The sequence below is a fragment of the Dipodomys merriami genome, unplaced genomic scaffold (genome assembly GCF_024711535.1).
Source record: "Dipodomys merriami isolate MVZ:Mamm:240054 unplaced genomic scaffold, mDipMer1.0.p SCAF_19, whole genome shotgun sequence".
Taxonomy (NCBI): Eukaryota; Metazoa; Chordata; class Mammalia; order Rodentia; family Heteromyidae; genus Dipodomys; species Dipodomys merriami.
The window spans coordinates 27836647-27853497 of NW_027203270.1; the positions used below are offsets into that span (position 1 = coordinate 27836647).

General features: G+C 52.4%; 1 protein-coding gene across 2 annotated transcripts in view; it reads right to left on the bottom strand.

Moving 5' to 3' along the window:
* Rara (retinoic acid receptor alpha) overlaps positions 1–13039 on the bottom strand; it is a 49442-nt gene extending 36403 nt beyond the window's left edge. Inside the window, exon 1 of one of the 2 annotated variants that reach the window (XM_070028095.1) lies at positions 12979–13039. The gene's annotated coding sequence lies outside the window, so the exon portion shown is untranslated. Of the gene's footprint in view, positions 1–742; positions 975–12978 lie in introns of those variants that run through there. The other variant, XM_070028094.1, reaches the window with a different exon arrangement.
* Positions 13040–16851: the final 3812 nt, after the last annotated feature.

Sequence of the window (16851 nt, forward strand, 5' to 3'; positions counted from 1 at the left end):
AGGTCCCAGACATCCTCAGCAAAGGGAGGTCTGCCAGTCTATTCTGTCCTCCCCTCACCCCAAAAGACTTCCACAACCCCCATGGTAATGAGATCCAGGAACATCCCACCCAAAACGGCATCGGTTCAGGCACCCAGTACTGGCGGCTCCCCTCACTCCGTCTGGGACACCAGCTGAGCGGCCCCGCCCCCCACCCCCAGCCAGCTTCCTCGGGGCGGCGGGGAGCAGGGGGCCCCCCTTGGCTGATTCTCCCCCCCAAACCACAGGGCGGCTCAGGTAACAGGAGGGAGGGCGGAGGGCGGGGAGGAGGCCAGTCCGTTGGGCATCCGATCTCTCCCCAAACAGGTTTGAAAGTCCTTTTTTGTTTGATTTTTTTTTTTCCCCTTTTTGAAGAGAGAAAAGGAAGAGGAAAGGAGAGGGAGCAGGAGTTCCCAGAGGCGGATCGGCCGAGGCTGGAGCGCCGGGGACACGCGCGGCAGACGGCCGCAGACGCCTCAAGGCTGCGCGCGGAGACGCGGGGCGGGCGGCGGCGGGCGGCGGGCGCAGACAGACGGGACTCCCCACCCGAGCGGCGGCGGCGGCGGCGGCGGCCGGCTGGGAAGCCCAGGAAACCCCGGGTTCCGTCAGCACCGCCTGGCACCGGTCCTCGCCCGCAGCGCCTCATCCCAAGAAGCGGGGGCCGCGAGTGCCCCGAGGCGTGCGGGAACCCAGCCCGCCCCAGGATCTCCCGGGCAGAGCTTACCTCCAAGCAGGGAGGGGGGGACGTACCCCGTCCAGGTGTCTGTGGGCGAGGCGTCTGTCCTAACCCAGCGCCTGGGCGGCGGGGCCTGGCGTCAGGGGTGCGGGGGTCCCCGGAGAGGAGCCGTCCGGGGGGCCGCGGCTCAGGGGCGCGGGGCGACGGCAGCGGCCATAGCGAGTCACGTGCGGAGGCTGAAACTTTACCCGGAGCCCCAGACTAGAAGGGGGGGGCGGAGGGTACGGGGGGGGGGGAGGGAGGGAGGGCCCCCTCCGGAGGGCCCGCCCTGGCACGCCCACCGACCAATCATGAAGCAGGGGCGGGTCCTCGGGCTCGGTCACGCCCCTTTTTCCTTAACAGACCCTTGGAAAGGGAGAGTCTTAAAGGAGCCGCTCCCAGCTGTGTGCTGGACCGTGGGAATCTGGGAGAATCCCTTCCCTCAGCACCAGAATAGGAGATTCAGGAGCGGGGGGGGGGGAGGGGGGGTGAAGTTCTGTGGAAAGAATAGAAATAGGACTTCGGTGGAGAAAGGACCGCAGTGTGTGGTATCCTCCCTTCCCCCAACTACACACCCACACTCACAGGAACACCCCTCGGTCTCCTCTCTCTCTCTCTCTCTCTCTCTCTCTCTCTCTCTCTCTCTCTCTCTCTCTCTCTCTACACACACACACACACACACACACACCACTACCACCGTCATCACCACCACACCTAAACCTGAGACGAGATGAGGTGGTGTAACACGGAAACGCGGAAGTAAACGGAATGCAGTGACTCCTGCCCCAGCTGTCAAATCCTTGACTCTCATTATTAAAATCCTCCAGAGACCAGATGGCATCCAGAGCTTTGTGACCTTGAGCAATTCACTTCCCTTCTTCTGGATCTTAATTTTCTAATGTTTAAAAAAAAAAAAAAAAGCACGAGTAGATCCTCCCCAAACACCAAACGCCTCTCCAGATCCAATGAGTCGAAGGAACTCTAACCCAATCTAACCGATCCACCAACACCCACCCACTCACCCACCCCACTCCAAAAAGGCAGCTCTGGGATCTTCCAGCAGGGGCACCTGAGGAGCACCCCTCCATACTAGAAAGACTTCTCCAACTCAAGCGTCACTCCTCGCCAAGGCTAGAGGAGCCAGGAAAGCTTTCATTCATGTTGTAGCTGGACAGGATCTGAATCACTCCATCTACAGACCCCAGTCCGCCAACACAGCCGTGAGTCCCCTCCCCAGCCTGCTGTTCTGTTTGGGAGGCTCAGGACTCCACTGCTAGCTGCCACTGTGGGGCAGATGGGCGGATTCATCATGATACAGCCCCTTCTCTGAGTTCCCCAGGCAGAAAAAGTGGCCACAAGTAAGTGGCCACAAGTGTCCCCACAGGACTTCCCGCTGGAAAGGGAAGTGCCACACTCCCAGGCCTCCACCCCAGTAAAGAGAGGCTCAGCCAGACCCATGGCAGAGTCGGGTCCTACTGCCCTTGCTTTTACAGGCCAGGACCAAAGGCCGGGAGCCGGCGCCAGGTCCATAGTTTGCAGAGATGAGTCTAGAATTTAAGTCTCTGATTGTCTTTTTGGCTTTAGCCCCCAGCCTTGGAAGGTAGCCCAAGGCCGAGTTCGCGGGATGTTCTGCCCTGAGGTCTGACACAAGGGGAAATTGCCAGGCCCGTGAAGGGGTACAACGCTTCCCCAAACCCCTTCCCTCCCCGCTGGGCCAGAGCTGTCTCCCCCTCCAGTCTGGATTTCCGTCTGCCGGTGCGAACTGCCTGCCCAGCCCCTCCCGCCCTGTCCCGTCCAGATCCATCCGCAAACATGCGCTCAGCAGGCTGGAATGCGCCAATGGCTCCCAGATGTGAACGCTGATGCTTAACCCCTTCCCCCCCAGTGGTCCCCCAAGGGCTTTTCAGCCTAAGGCCTACCACAGTAGAGGCCCCACCCCAGTGAGCAACCAACCTAGGGCCCTGGCCACCAGGCTACCTCTAGTCCCCACTAGTCTCTCTTCCTAGCCTAGATTCTACCAGCTGAGGCCAGCACGGGAAACTGTCTTTGTTTAGAAAAAAAATAAAAAACCTCAACTCCACTGTCTACCACATACACCTGCCAGCAAATGGATTCCTGGCTTTTGTTTGTTTTTGTGTGTCAGTACTAGAGCTGGAACTCAGGGCCTAGGCAGGGTCCATTAGTTTTTTTACTCAAGGCTAACATTCTACTACTTGAGCCATAGCTCTACTTTCAGCCTTTTGGTGATTAATTGGAGATAAGAAAGAGTCTCATGGAATTTCCTACCTGGGCTGGCTTTGAACTGCGATCCTTAGGTCACAGTCTTCTAAGTAGCTAGGATTACAGGCGTGAGCCACCAGCACTGGCTAGCACATAGATTCAGTTATAGCCAGACTCCTGGACTTGATGTTGTTCTAGTACAAATGCATACTATTCACACATACATTCAGTGTACCTAGTGTGTTACACCCCCCAAGACATATGTATGCATACCCAGCACAGACATGGCACACAAGTAAGGGCATGAAGCAAGGGTGAGGCACACTTCTGAGCAGAGCATTAGGCCCATGTGTACAAGAGTAAAAGAAATGGATGCACACACAAATCCACCTCCCACAGGGTGGCAGACAAGCACCTTGTGTATACACCTACATATTACACACCATTGGGGGGAGCTCCCTTCTTACCCCAGGCACCCAATACCACCTGTCCAAAGTCCAGACCTTCTCAAGCTTAACTCCAAGAAGCAAGAACTGGCCCTAGGTGGTAGTGCAGGGGGTGGGGGAGGGGGGAGCCATGCAGAAGTCTTCAATCTACAGCAACAGCTGAACTCCAGCTGTGCTGGCCTCACAATCCAGTTTCCATTCTCATATGCCAGAGATCCTGATGCAGGAGAAGAGAGTACTCAGGGAAGACACAGTAAGAGAATAAAAGGTGAGAAGAGCCAGAGACCCTGGGGTGCCTTGCTCTGTGTGAAAGATACTTCTGTCCTCTCTCTTCACAGGAGAAGTTGGGAAGGAACAAGCCACTGGGTTCCCAAAAGAAGGATCCCTCTTTTATAATACAGGAAGCAGCTAGAGAGCACAACTCTGCACAAGTCAGTGACAGCACTCAGTCATCAACAAAGATAGATGATAGAGAGCCTACACTTAAAACAAATAACGTCTCCCTCTCATAGCCTGCCTGTGGGAACTCCTAAAGAACAGCATTAAAGCTGGGCACTGGTAGCTCATGAATGTAATCCTAGCTACTTGGGAAGCTGAGATATGAACATTGCAGCTCAAAGCCAGTCCAGGCAGGAAAGTCCTTGAAACTCTGATCTCTAGTTAACCACCAAAAAGCCAGAAGTGGAACTGTGGCTCAAGTAGTAGAGAACCAGCCTTGAGTGAAAAGCTAAGGGACATGGGCTGGGAATGTGGCTTAGTGGTAGAGTGCAAAAGAAGCTCAGGAACAGTGCCCAGGCCCTGAGTTCAAGCCCTAGAACCGGCAATAAATTTAAAAAAAAAAAAAACGTTGGGCATTGGTGGCTCATGCCTGTAATCCTAGCTACTCAGGAGGCTGAGATCTGAGGATCTCCATTCAAAGCCAGCCTTGGCAGCAAAGTCTGTGAGACTCTTATCTCCAATTAACCACCCGAAAACCAGAAGTGACACTGTGGCTCAAGTGGTAGAGCACTAGCTTTGAGCTGAAGATCTCAGGGATAGCACCCAGGCCCAGAGTTCAAGCTCCACAACTGACAAAAAAAAAAAAAAAAAAAAAAGCTAAGGGACAGCATTCATGCCCTAAGTTCAAGGTTCAGTACTGGCACACAATGGGTTAAAAAAATAGTATTAAACAGGGCATAGTTCAGCATGCCTGTAATCTTAGCACGCAGGAGGGTAAGGTAGGAAGATGGAGGGTTAGAGAACAGTTTGGGCTACATAGTAAGACCTTGCCTAAAAAAAGGCTCATAAGGCACAGGTGGCTCATGCCTCTAATCCTAACTACTCAGGAAGCTGAGATCTAAGATCTGAGGATCTCAATCCAATGCTAGCCTGGGCAGGAAAGTCTATAAAACTTTTTTTTCTTTTTTTTTTTTTTCTTTCTTTCAGTACCCAGCTTTGTGAGACACTCATCCCCAATAAACTACCAAAAAGCCAGAAGTGGAACTGTAGCTCAAGTGGTAAAATGCTAGCCTTGAGCAGAAGCTCAGGGACAGTGTGGCCAGGCCTTGAGTTCAAGCTCCAGGACAGGGAAGGAGGGAGGGGAAAATTAACTAGAGTATGAAGAAGGGGCTAGGAAACAGCTGTTACACACACACACACACACACACACACACACACACACACACACACACACACACACACACACACACACACACACACACACACACCGCCCCCCAAGACCACTTGGAGGCAGGCTGGGTTGGGAGACCTCTGTAATCTCAACTGATTCTTCCTCCTTATCCTCCCAGCTCATCAGAACAGAACAGGAGCTCCCCCCACAAATGTGTACCATGGGTCCACTTCATGTAATTCTCATCCAGAAGGATCAGGGTTCTTGTTTCCATTGTACAGAATAGTAAACTGAGGCCAAAAAGTCAATGCCTTGCCAAGTTGTACAGTTGTCAATAACAGAGCAGGGATTCAAAGACACAGTCCTCTCCTTCTCCATTTACTCTAACCCAAACATACAAACACACAAGACAGAGGCATCATCCTGACCTGGCTCTGCAGGTTTTATGGGTGGGGCTGGGACATGCCAGAGAGATCAGAGAAAGTACTGGGGGCTACATACATAACCCTCTACTCCCACCCCAAGCATGGTGCCCACCTGCCTAGCAGGCATGGCTGGGTGACTCAGCCGCATCCGGGGGAGATGCCAGGGCAGTGACTCACCTACCGAGAAGAGCTGAGTCTGGCACTTTGCCAGCCTTAGGACAGAAGCGACTTAGTCACCACCCTGGGACTGCACTGCCTGGCAGGCATGGCCCAGTGATCAGGACAGGGGCAAGCTGTGCCCTCTTTGGCTACGTGTGCCCCCTAGTGAAGACAGGGCTCAGAATCCTAGAGTGAACCTGAACTATGCCTGTCCCTGCCCCTTTACTACTGCTCCCATCAGGCCAGGCCCCACCCCAGTGCCAACAAGTTTCCTGCGACCCCGGGGCTTCTCTGCCTCCTTGCAGCCTAGCCCCTGCCCATCATTCACCACCCACTCTACCTGCTCCACCTCTTCCTGCCACCCAAGTTGTACCCAGGCTGTGAGTCTCCTTTAACATGTCCTGGCAACACCCCTACCCTCATGGCCCCTCTTCTCCCCTTCCCTCCCCCAAATGCACTCAAACACACACTTCTGCCAGCAGCTGCTGAAGCTGTTGAGCAGGAGGGAAATCAGGAAGGTGGGGTGCAGGGATTGAGTTACCAGAGCTGATGGGGTGGGCTGTCACCCAATCCTTCCTCTAGCTAGTCTCCCTCCCACCGCCCATCTCCCTCTCCCACCTGCCTCCCTCCCCACCCCTGGCTGGCAGCCTACTGCCCTTTGAGCCCCTCCACCCCCACTCCACCCAGACTAGGAAATAAATGTTCAAGACTATTTGTCATGCTTATGACCAGCCCAGTATATAAGAGATTGAAAGAGACAGAGACAGACAGAAAGAGTAATTCCTGTGCTCAATGCTCTGTCCACAACCACTAGGGAGGTGTGTGCGTGTATGTGTGTGTGTGTGTGTGTGTGTCTATGTAGATGAAGGGACTGAGTAACTCCACAAGTCCCAGTGGAGTTGGTGGGGCCCAAGGGGAGTTGACAGACTGAACAGCCTCAATCCATTTGCACTATTGATTTCTCACACACTGCAGCAGGCCTGATGTGGGGGGGGGGTGGTGGAGAGAGGGGAGCCCATGATAAATCAGCCCCTCCCCCCCCCACAGAGACTGAGAAACTGGGTGGAGAAGGGAGGGGCTCCTGTACCATAATTTGTGACCCACTGAGAGCTGTTTGGGAGGGGGTGGGCAGCAGAGGAACAGGAGAAGCTGAGTGGCAGGAGGCACGGTAGGGGAAAGGGTGTTGGATTAAGGCCTGTCTGGAACATCTTATCCCAGCTGGATTTGAAGCTAATTTGAAGAAAGAAGGTGGAGACAGATGCATCACATCTGGCTACATAGGACCAGCCAGTGGGCACTGGACTGGTCCCTTCTTAGACCAAGAGTGGCTTTCTCTGTGGCTAAGTGTACTGTAATGACCCTCAGGGAGAGAGAGGACCACCAAATTCCCCACTGAGGTTTCTCCCCACACACTGGTTCCTGCCTCCAGGTCTCAAAGGAGAACTATTCTCCCCAACTATTCAGCCCTGCTCCTTTCTTTCATTGGGGTCTGGGGATAGCAAATAACCACTATGACCCATGGGTCCTGGATCTGGAAGGAAGGGTTTCACAAGAGGCTCAGGAGCCAAAAATGGTGGTTCACACTTTTTTTTTTTTTTTTGATTCTGGGGCTTGAACTCAGAGCCTGTGCGCTGTCCCTCAGCTGCTGTTTTGCTCAAGACTAGTGCTCTACCACTGACAGCCACAGCTCCACTTCCAGTTTTCTGGTAGTTAACTGGTAAAAGTCTCACAGATTTTCCTGCTCAGGCTGACCTTGAACCAAGATCCTCAGATCTCAGCCTCCTGAATAGTAGGATTACAAGCATGAGCCATCAGCACCCAGCCTGGTGGTTCACATCTTTAATCTCGTGGAGATCAGAAAGATCTCTGTTTAAGACCAGGTGAGTGACAAAGTTCTTGAGATCTCATCTCAACCAATAAAAAGCTGGGCATGGTGGTACAAGCCTATTATTGCTAGCTACATAGTAAGCATAAATAGGACAATCTCAATCTAGGCCAGCCTGGACATAAACACAAGAAATTAACTACAGTGAGCCCACCATAATCCTAGTTACTCAGGAGGCTGAGATCTGAGAATCTCAGTTCAAAGCCAGCCCAGAAAAGAAAGTTGGTGAGATTTATCTACAATCAATCACCAAAAACGCCTGAAGTGAAACTGTGGCTCAAGTGGTAGGGTACTAGCCTTGAACAAAAAGCTCACCAGGTGCAGGTGGCTCACGCCTGTAATCCTAGATACTCAGGAGGCTGAGATCTAAGGATCGCGGTTCAGAGCCAGCCTGGGCAGGAAAGACCGTGAAACTCTTATCTCTAATAAACCACCAGAAAACCAGAAGTGGAGCTGTAGCTCAAGTGGTAGTGCACTAGCCTTGAGCTGAAGAGCTGAGGAACACTGCTCAGGTCCCTCAAGCCCCAGGAAGGCACCAAAATACATACATACAATAATAACTAAGGCAAAAAGAGTTTAAGGTATAGCTCAAGTAGTTGAAGCCTGCCCCTCCAAGGGCAAAGCTCTCAACAGAAAACCCCAGTATCATCAAAACAAACAAAAATGCCAAGGGCCCTGGGGCTGAGAATGTGGCTTAATGGTAGAGTGTTTGCCTAGCATGCATGAAGCCCAGAGTTCTATTCTTCAGTACCACATAAACAGAAAAAGCCAGAAGTGGCCCAAGTGGTAGAGTGCTAGCTTTGAGTAAAAAGAATCTCATGGATAGTGCCCAGGCCCTGAGTTCAAGCCCTAGAACTGGCAAAAAAAAAAAAAAAAAAAAAAAAAAGCCAAGGGCCCTGAAGATTCTGGAGACCTGCCTTCTTGTCCTCCATCTGTCCCTAGCTCACACTGCAATTGTGGACAAATGCGTGGCTCTCTCTGGGTCTCTAAAATCAGGCAGGTGGACAAGATGTCCCTTCTGTAAGGTGTCTCTGAACCTGGGAGCTTGCCAGTCTGTGACTGGACTGGAACCTATCCAGCACCTCCTCCATTCACACCAGTGGCCACAGGCCACCCAAACAAACCCCAACATCAACCTCCTTCCAGCCTGGACGTTGACTCTCTCCACATGATGGAGACTTATAAACAAACCAAGCCAGGGTTTATGGAGGCCCTGCACAAACAGGCAGGGAGAGAAACAGGCTGTGTGTGCCTGGCCACAGGCCCTCCTTGCTGCAGGAGGGGAGAAGCACAAGGAGCTGGGATAAGGGACAGTGACCAGAGAAGAGCCATGCAAGGAGCCTAGGTCAAGGTCCCAATGCAGCCAGTGACCAGCTGAGGGTCCTAGGGTGAGCCATGTCCAACTTCTAGGCCTCAGTTTCCCCCTGAATGACGAGAAGGGGCTGAGGCGCTGTCCAGCTTTGGACAGAGAGCCTTTGCGGGGGGAGGGCTCCCAGAACTCCTGCACCCAGGGTAGCCTATCTACCTGGTCTGGTTCCTATCAGCAAGGTCCTATCCCTGCCCATCATGCCTCTATCTGCCACCTCTCCCCCCTACCTTACTTCTCTGCCGCCCCTCATCCCTTCCTTACTTCTCTGCTTTCCTGCTTAACCTCACCTTGCCCAGCCCCTCTGCTTCCCCGTGCTTTTCTGCACGTCCCTCCTGCCAGGGGACAGACCAACTAAAAATAGTCCCTGCAGCCTTTCTCGCCCACAGCTGCCCAAAGAGCAGGAAATGAGGGGGGGCCGGGAGGCCCATGCCCTGTTCTCCCCCACCAACTCCCAGCTCAGAGCCATGTCCAGCACTCCAGCCAGGGGCAGATGCCAACTTGGCCATCTCGGGGGCATCCTACACCCCTTTCCCTAGGGGGAGGCCTGCCCAGAAGTGTCTACAGTCACAGCGCTGCCCCTGCCCTGCGGGAGGAGAAAGGAGGCAAGCGGTCTAGAGGGAAACCTTCCCAATTTCTGACAAATCAGTGCCAACCACATTGTGGGCACAGAGAAGCAGAGCCTGGTTCCACTGGCTGGTCTTTTGAGGGCAAAGGGAATTGGTGCGGAGAAGTTTGTGCCAGTTTCTTTCATCCTGGCCTAGCTGGAAGGAAGACAAAATATTGCCCTAGCCTCAATGATGCCAGTCCCCTGTTTTCCAAAACATGTGGGTACAGACATAGGGGTTTCGATAGTCACCCCCAGGTACCATGGGAAAAAAATAAAGAGGACAGTAGATGTTGGCCACCCACACGTAAAGATAGAAACGAGAATAGGTCATGCCTACCAGGCTGGCATGAGTTGCCTCTGAGCTGAGTCAGAGGCTAGGAGAGAGAAGGCTGGGTGCTATGGTGCCAGGGGCTACAATGCCCTCTCCTCATCCCAGCTGGGATTCCTGACACCACCCAGGCCTAGGGGAGATCCTCTCCATACAAGAGGCAGGAAACCAGCATAGTGACTCTTCCAAGGCCTGCAAAGGAGCCTGTTCCATGAGGCAGGCGGGAAACCCAGGAGTCCTGGCACCCAGCCCAGAGAATAAATAAGAGAAACACCTTGGAGAGGAAACAGCCTGAGATAGAGGCAGACACATGGCGCCCCCAGCAGCTCCCAGATGTGACCCATAAGGAGGCTGAGGCCCAAAGGGCTGGACAGAAAAAGGGAACAAGAAGGGGAGAAGAGCCAGGCACCCATGGTTCATGCCTGTAACCCTAGCTACTCAGAGAGGCTGAGATCTGAGGTCCGTGGTTTTTCAAAGCCAGCCAGGACAGGAAAGTCCTGTGAGACTGTTATCTCCAATTAATCACCCCTCCCCCCACAAACAAAAAAAATGGAGCTGTAGTCCCAAGAGGTAGAGCACTAATCTTGAGCACATAAACTCAGGGACAGTTCCCAGGCCCAGAGTTCAAGCCCAAGATTGGGAAAAGAAAGTGAGGTGGTGGGAATGAGGGGAGAGAAGACCAGCCTAGTTTGTGCCTGTTGTCCCCTCTTTCTAGTCAGTCAAAGGTGCTGGCATTAAAGCCATCAAGTATTAATCAGGGCCTCAGGTGCTGGGTGTGTTTCCCCTGCCCTGTTCGCTAGGTCCCAGCTGGCTCATTCCTGAGCTTCCTCTGGCACCCCTTCCCTGGGACCAAGCCAAGTGAGGAGTCAGCAGGCTCAAGGTGGTGCTCCAGAGGCCTGGGCAGTGCCAGGGGCAGCCCTTACACCATCCTCCCACTGGCTTCCCTCCCCCTGCTCTCAGCCGCCACACATATCTCAGCTGTCGAATCGGATTAGGGCTGCTGCCCAGTGAGCCGGACAAGGAGGCCACTGGGTAGGGGAGAGACAGAGACAAGGACGCAGAGCAGGGATGGCAGAAAGAAGGTGGAGACAGAGCTCAGGGGAGAAGCTGTGGATCCCCAGACGAAGGAAGCACCTGATGGAGAAATGGGTACTCTCTGACCACAAGGGTGCTGGTACATCTGTGTTGGGTGAATTCTGCAGCCCTCAGGGGAGCAACAACTCTGCCGGGCTCCCCCACGCCTGACAGGCAAAGGAAAGGGAAAGGAAACTGAAGGCAGAGAGACTGACCTAGATTTAATAAGAGAATCCCATTCTGGAACCCTCCAGCCATAACTACCATTTGCATTGTGCTTTACCATACATTACCAGGTGGGGTCTTTATGGCAGTGTCCCCATAGGCAGGCTCAGCTTGGTACTGATAAGATTTTTACAAATGAGGGAAGAGAATGAGGCTTAGAGAAAGAGGAGACTGTGTACTGATGCACAGTGACCCCCACCCCCTGTGCTCCAGCTGAATTTCAGTCATTTTCAGGTTTCTGGTTTCCAGTCTACTGTTCACACCCAGAACTCCCACTTTCTTCCTTAGATGAAGAGCAGAAGTAAACCTGAAAGCCACTGCATCACTTGCCCTTTCCTCCAAGAATGAATGTATTGGGTTCTGACAAAGAGGGGAAAAGAAAGTGGGAGTAGGGAGAAGAGGGCCAGCCTGGCTCTCACCTGCTGTCTCTTCCTTCTAGTCAGCGTCAGAGGTACTGACATTGTCATCAAGTTATCAGGCAGGGCCTCAGATGCCTGCTGTGCTTCCCCTGCTCTGATCTCTGGGTCCCAGCTGGTTCATTCCTGTGCTTCCTTTGGCACTCCCAACCCTCAGAGGACCTTGGGAGCCATGGAGGAAGACAAGAGCACATCCCATAGCTTGACAGTTTACCAGACTGGCAATGTGCTCACCACCCCTACCACATACTGCCAGCCAGAGGAGGGTATCTCTCAAAAAGTGACTGGTCTCTTCTATCACCCTTTTCCCCAGCCTGCCACCACCACCACCACCACCACCACCGCCCCCCCCCCCCCAGGCAAGAGATACATATGGTGATTCAGACAATAACCACTCTTCCTATACCAGACCCCAGAATGAGATGCCCCAGATCTTTAGAAAGCAGGGCTTACCAGCCCACCATGGGGGGGGGGGGAGGGGGAAGAGAGAATAAGTCACTGTAAACAGTAGGTGTATGCATGCAAGCCCTTTCCCAGAAGGCCTGCAGGAAGGCACAAGCTTGGGGACCTCCCAGCTCTGGGGTAACACCAGGAGCTTGAGGCTCTGAAAGCCAAAGAACCCAGGGAGCTGGCATGGCTGGTAGACCTCCCCAATCTGGTCCACACCCCCTTCCCCAGCCATCTGGACTGAGCCTGTTCTGGCCTGAGCTACAGGGATCCCTCGGATGCATGCAAAAACTCAAGAGATCCAAAACTCATATAGATCTTCCAGCCACACGTTCTGTACACGCAGGCACATGGGGGGAGGGGGCTTTTCACAGTCAGCATTGAGGTGTTAGGAGGGATTGGGGGGGGGCGCTAAGCTGAAAGAACTTTCCCTAGAGGAAAAGGTTGCCAAAATGCTTATAACATCCATTACCCTCCAGCAAAGCCCAAGCCCTCTCTCTCCAAGGGTGCAATGAACCCAGAAAGACATTAGCTCCTACAAGGTGAGTAAGGAAGTAAGGCAGGGTCCTGGGCTCTTTGGCTGAGAAGCTGAGAGAAAGCAAGAGAGAAATCCCTGGAGAAGGCTGAGGTCCCCTCTTGGGTTCTTCCCCAGCTGGCTCTATTACCCCAGCACTTGCCAATTCTCTCATCTAGGTGAGTGGGGGAAGGGGTAGAGGGAATACAGCAAAGGAGGGTACAAGGGCACAGGGCCTGGGAAGACCTCTCCCCTACACTTTGCATTCTTAGCTAGAGAATGGAGATTGCCTGAGGGGAAATGCAGGAGGGGTGCGGGAGGGCCTGGGGCTTTGAGCTTTCAGATACCCCACTGTTCTCAGGGTCCCACCTCCCGGGACTACAGTGAGCCGTGGGGTCGGAGGGATGGGGAAAGCCTGAACTGGGTAAGAGGAAAAAAAAAAAACGGCAAGATCAGAAGCGGAGGGGCCAGGCAAAAGGCAGCCAAGGGAGAATTGGGAAAGGGGTGTGTGCACATCCTACCTGCTCAGGTGTGTGCCAGCAGGGTGGCGATGGGGTTCCCAGGAGAACCGGGGGAAGCCCTCTCAGCTCGATTCAGGATTCCCCCCAGCTTCTGGGTTAGGCTGCTGTAAGAAGCACAGGTTCCCGTTGGGTCCTAAAGCCCACTCTCAGGCTCTCCCAGCCTTCCACTATCAGCCCCAGGTCAGAGGGTGCAGAGCTGATGGATGGGGAGAAATAATCCACTGGAAGAAAAACAGGAGTCTGAGTCATGGGATAGGAGCAGGAACAGTACCTGGTCTTAAACACACAGCACGTTTACAGATGACTTCAGTGGAAGACAGGGTGCCATGGGACAAGAGGAAAGAGATATTTCTTTCAGCCAGCCCTAGAGCCAGTGGGTTTGGGCTGAGATGCTAGAGATGGGGTTAAGCTTTACCTAGCACTCCTGCTGAGCTATATTTAGTTATAAAAAATTTGGGAAAAGGGACATCACTATCCCTAATTAGAAACCATCCCTAGAAAACCCTGTCTGCTAATAAAAAAGGCAAGATGACCCAGGCTTAGTAGCCTACATGGGCAAATAGATTTATACATATGAGTCTGAGCAGGTGGGGCTGGAAACACCGTCTTTGGGATACATGCAATCTTTTTTTCGTTGGTGGATTGTGGGTCTTGAACTCTGGGCCTGGGTGCTGTCCCTGAGCTTTTCAGCTCTACCTCTTTAGCCACAGTGCCACTTCCAGTTTTCTGATGGCTAATTGGAGATGAGTCTCACAGATGTTGCTGCTCAGGCTGGCTTTGAACCTTGATCCTCAAATCTCAGCCTCCTGAGTAGGTAGGATTACAGGTGTGAGCCACCAGCACGTGGCAAATACGTGCAACCTTAATTCAAAATGGCACATCAAGCCAGGAGCCAGTGGCTCACACCTATAATCCTAGCTACTCAGGAGGCTGAGATTTGAGGATCACCGTTCAAAGCTAGCCTGGGCAGGAAAGTCCATAACTTTTTTTTTTTTTTGGTCGGTTGTGGGGCTTGAACACTGTCCCTCAGCCCTTCAGCTCAAGGCTAACACTCTATCACTTGAGCCACAGCACAACTTCCAGCTTTTTCTGCTTATGTGGTGCCGAGGAGTCAAACCCAGGACTTCATGCATGCAAGGCAAGCACTCTACCACTGAGCCACCTTCCAAGCACCTCTGTGAGATTCTTATCTCTAATAAACCACTCAGAAAATGGGAAGTGGCGCTGTGGCTCAAGTGGTAGATTGCTTGCCTTGAGCTGAACAGGTGAGGGACAGCGACCAGGCCCAGAGTTCAAGCCCCACGACCAAAAAAAAAAAAAAAAAAAAAAGGCACATCAGTAGAAGAACAAGATGTAGATATTAGGGGTCAAGAGGAGCCTCACCCAGCCTTTTACAGGGTCCTGTATCCTTCTTGTTAAGTATTAGGACTTGAACTTGTGACCTGGCACTCTCACTTGACTATTTTGTATAAGGCTGGTACTCTACCACTTAGCCACATTCTTACTTTCTGCTTTTCTCTTTTTGCTGGTTAGACGTAGATAAGAGTCTCTTGGATTTTTCTGTGTGGGCTGGCTTTGAACCAAGATGCGTCAGATGTTTTCTAAGTAGACTTATAGGTGTGAGCTATCAGTGCCCCAGCTTTGGATTGAGAACATGCTGAAGAGTTGCGCTTATCCCCAGCAACAGAGAAGGAAAAGTGTCATGGGGTGAGGGGGCAAAAGTCTAGGATAAACTGGAGGGAAGGGAGACAGCATTAACCTCTTCCTAGAAGGGGAGAGGGCAATAATGATGACTCCACTGCTTTCCATCTAGCAGAAAGAACTGGGGAAAGGAGCTGGGTGGCAAGGACAAGGATAAAGGGCCCTAGGGTGGAGTCCTTGGGGGTGAGTTCAGGTCAAGCCTTTCGCCCTAATGTGCCTCAGTTCTCTCCCAGCTGTTAAACAGGGCTCTGGGTGCTTCCCAGGCAGCTAATGAGTGTTTACAAAAGGGCTTGGAGATCCTCAGATCTCAGCTGGGCCACCACTACAGTTATAAAGCTCATCAAGAGCAGTTAGGGGAAGGGGGAAATAAGATTGCTCTCTTCTGAGCAAAGGATGGCTCAGTGGCCACAGGATATCCTTGTGCCCAGGATGGAGGTCACCCTCCTCCCCCACCTCTAACCACCACTAAAAGCTGGCTTCCAGCTAGCTGTAGGCAGAACCCAGACAAGCAGCTGGTCTTCATTAACTGCAGCTTTTCACCCCCCACTGTGAACCCACAGCTTCTACAGGCCTAGGCTATAGGGGGCTGCCCTAGCCTGACCTTGCAGCTGACACTGGACTGAGGGATGGGGGGTGGGGGACACCACACCAAAGGCCAAGTTACCACCTGAAAAGTCAAGCCAGCTTCCTTTTCCCCATTGGGAACAAGGAAAAGGGGAGAAAGGAGTGTGGGGGTGAGAGTGGAGGTGGGGAATTTAGGGCAAACAGCAGGCAGTGAAGTCAGCTGGATGGAGGCCCAGAAACCCCCACACCCTGGGGCCAAGTCTTACTCTAGCTTTGCTTTCAGCTAGAGTCTTGGCCAGGCCCCAAACTAGGAAAGGCCCTGGCTGCCCCTTTCCGCCTCCCTACCCCCACCCTTATTAAATACACATTTTATCTCTCAGCATCTTCATTATCTTAACTGAAGGAGACAAGCAGTGGATGGCGGCAGCAGAGAGCGGCAGGAGAGGGGGGGCGGGTGTGGGGAGCTAGGCGCACCCTTGTTATAAAATGCTGATCTAGCTCTTCCAGGCAGTGTGGGAAACAGAGGAGGGATCAAAGTGAGTGAGGCTGATTCAGAACTCAATTAGAGCTTAAAAAAAAAAAACAACAAAAAACAAAACAAAAAAAACCCCCAGAGCTGGCTCTCTCCTTTTGCCAGTCTTCAGTCTTTACCCTGCCTCTTGCACTCAATTAGCTTCTACTGCTAGTGCCTTGGGACTGGAATCAAGGGGAGACCAGAAGGCATACCTTTGCCCAGCTACAGAGGCTGTCTTGAGTGCATACTTCCTTTTCAGTAAGCATGGGAGACTACAACTTTCTCCAAAAGCAAAAAAGTTAAGATATCAAAGGTGAGTTCCTTCCCCAAATTCTGTTACCTTCAGGCGGTTTCTGGCCAATCTCTAGGGAACACTAGGTAACACCCAGCCAGGCCTCCCCTCTTCCTAGCCTGTAGATCTCACTCCCCAGTGGAAGCTTCCTTGAAGCCACATGGAGGCTGCCTCAAGCAACATCTGACATCAGAGGGAGTGATCTCTATGCATCTGAGAGGCCAATAAATGCTTCCCAACTACGCCAAGACAGTGGGATTGAAGTGCCCTCCTTTGCAGAAGCCTGCTCTCCCTCAGTGCAAAAGTACCACGGTTTACCTCCATCTCAGAACACTTCTCAAGAAAGCAGAAAGGCAGCACCTTGCCTGGTTTCACTTATCAGTTCACTAAACAGATATTTAGGATACAAATGCAAATAGAGGCTAGCGATATTGCTCAGTAGTGTTTGCCTAATACGTGTGACATCCTGATTCAATGTCCAGTATGGCGGGGGAACACCCCAAACCCCCTCAATTATGCCTTTTTCTTCTCCCACAGTAGTCAGGATAATGCCCCTCTCTCCCTGTCTCTATATATACACTCGGATGTATGTGCCAGTACTAGAGCTTGAACTCAGGACCTTATGCTTTACCCCTTGAGGCACACCTCTACTTCCAACTTTTTGCTGGTTAATTAGGAGATAAATCTCTGAAGTACCTAGGATAATAAACATGAGCCACCAGTGCCTGTGTTCACTATATATATATGTATATATATATATATACACACACACACACATATATACACACACACACATATATAC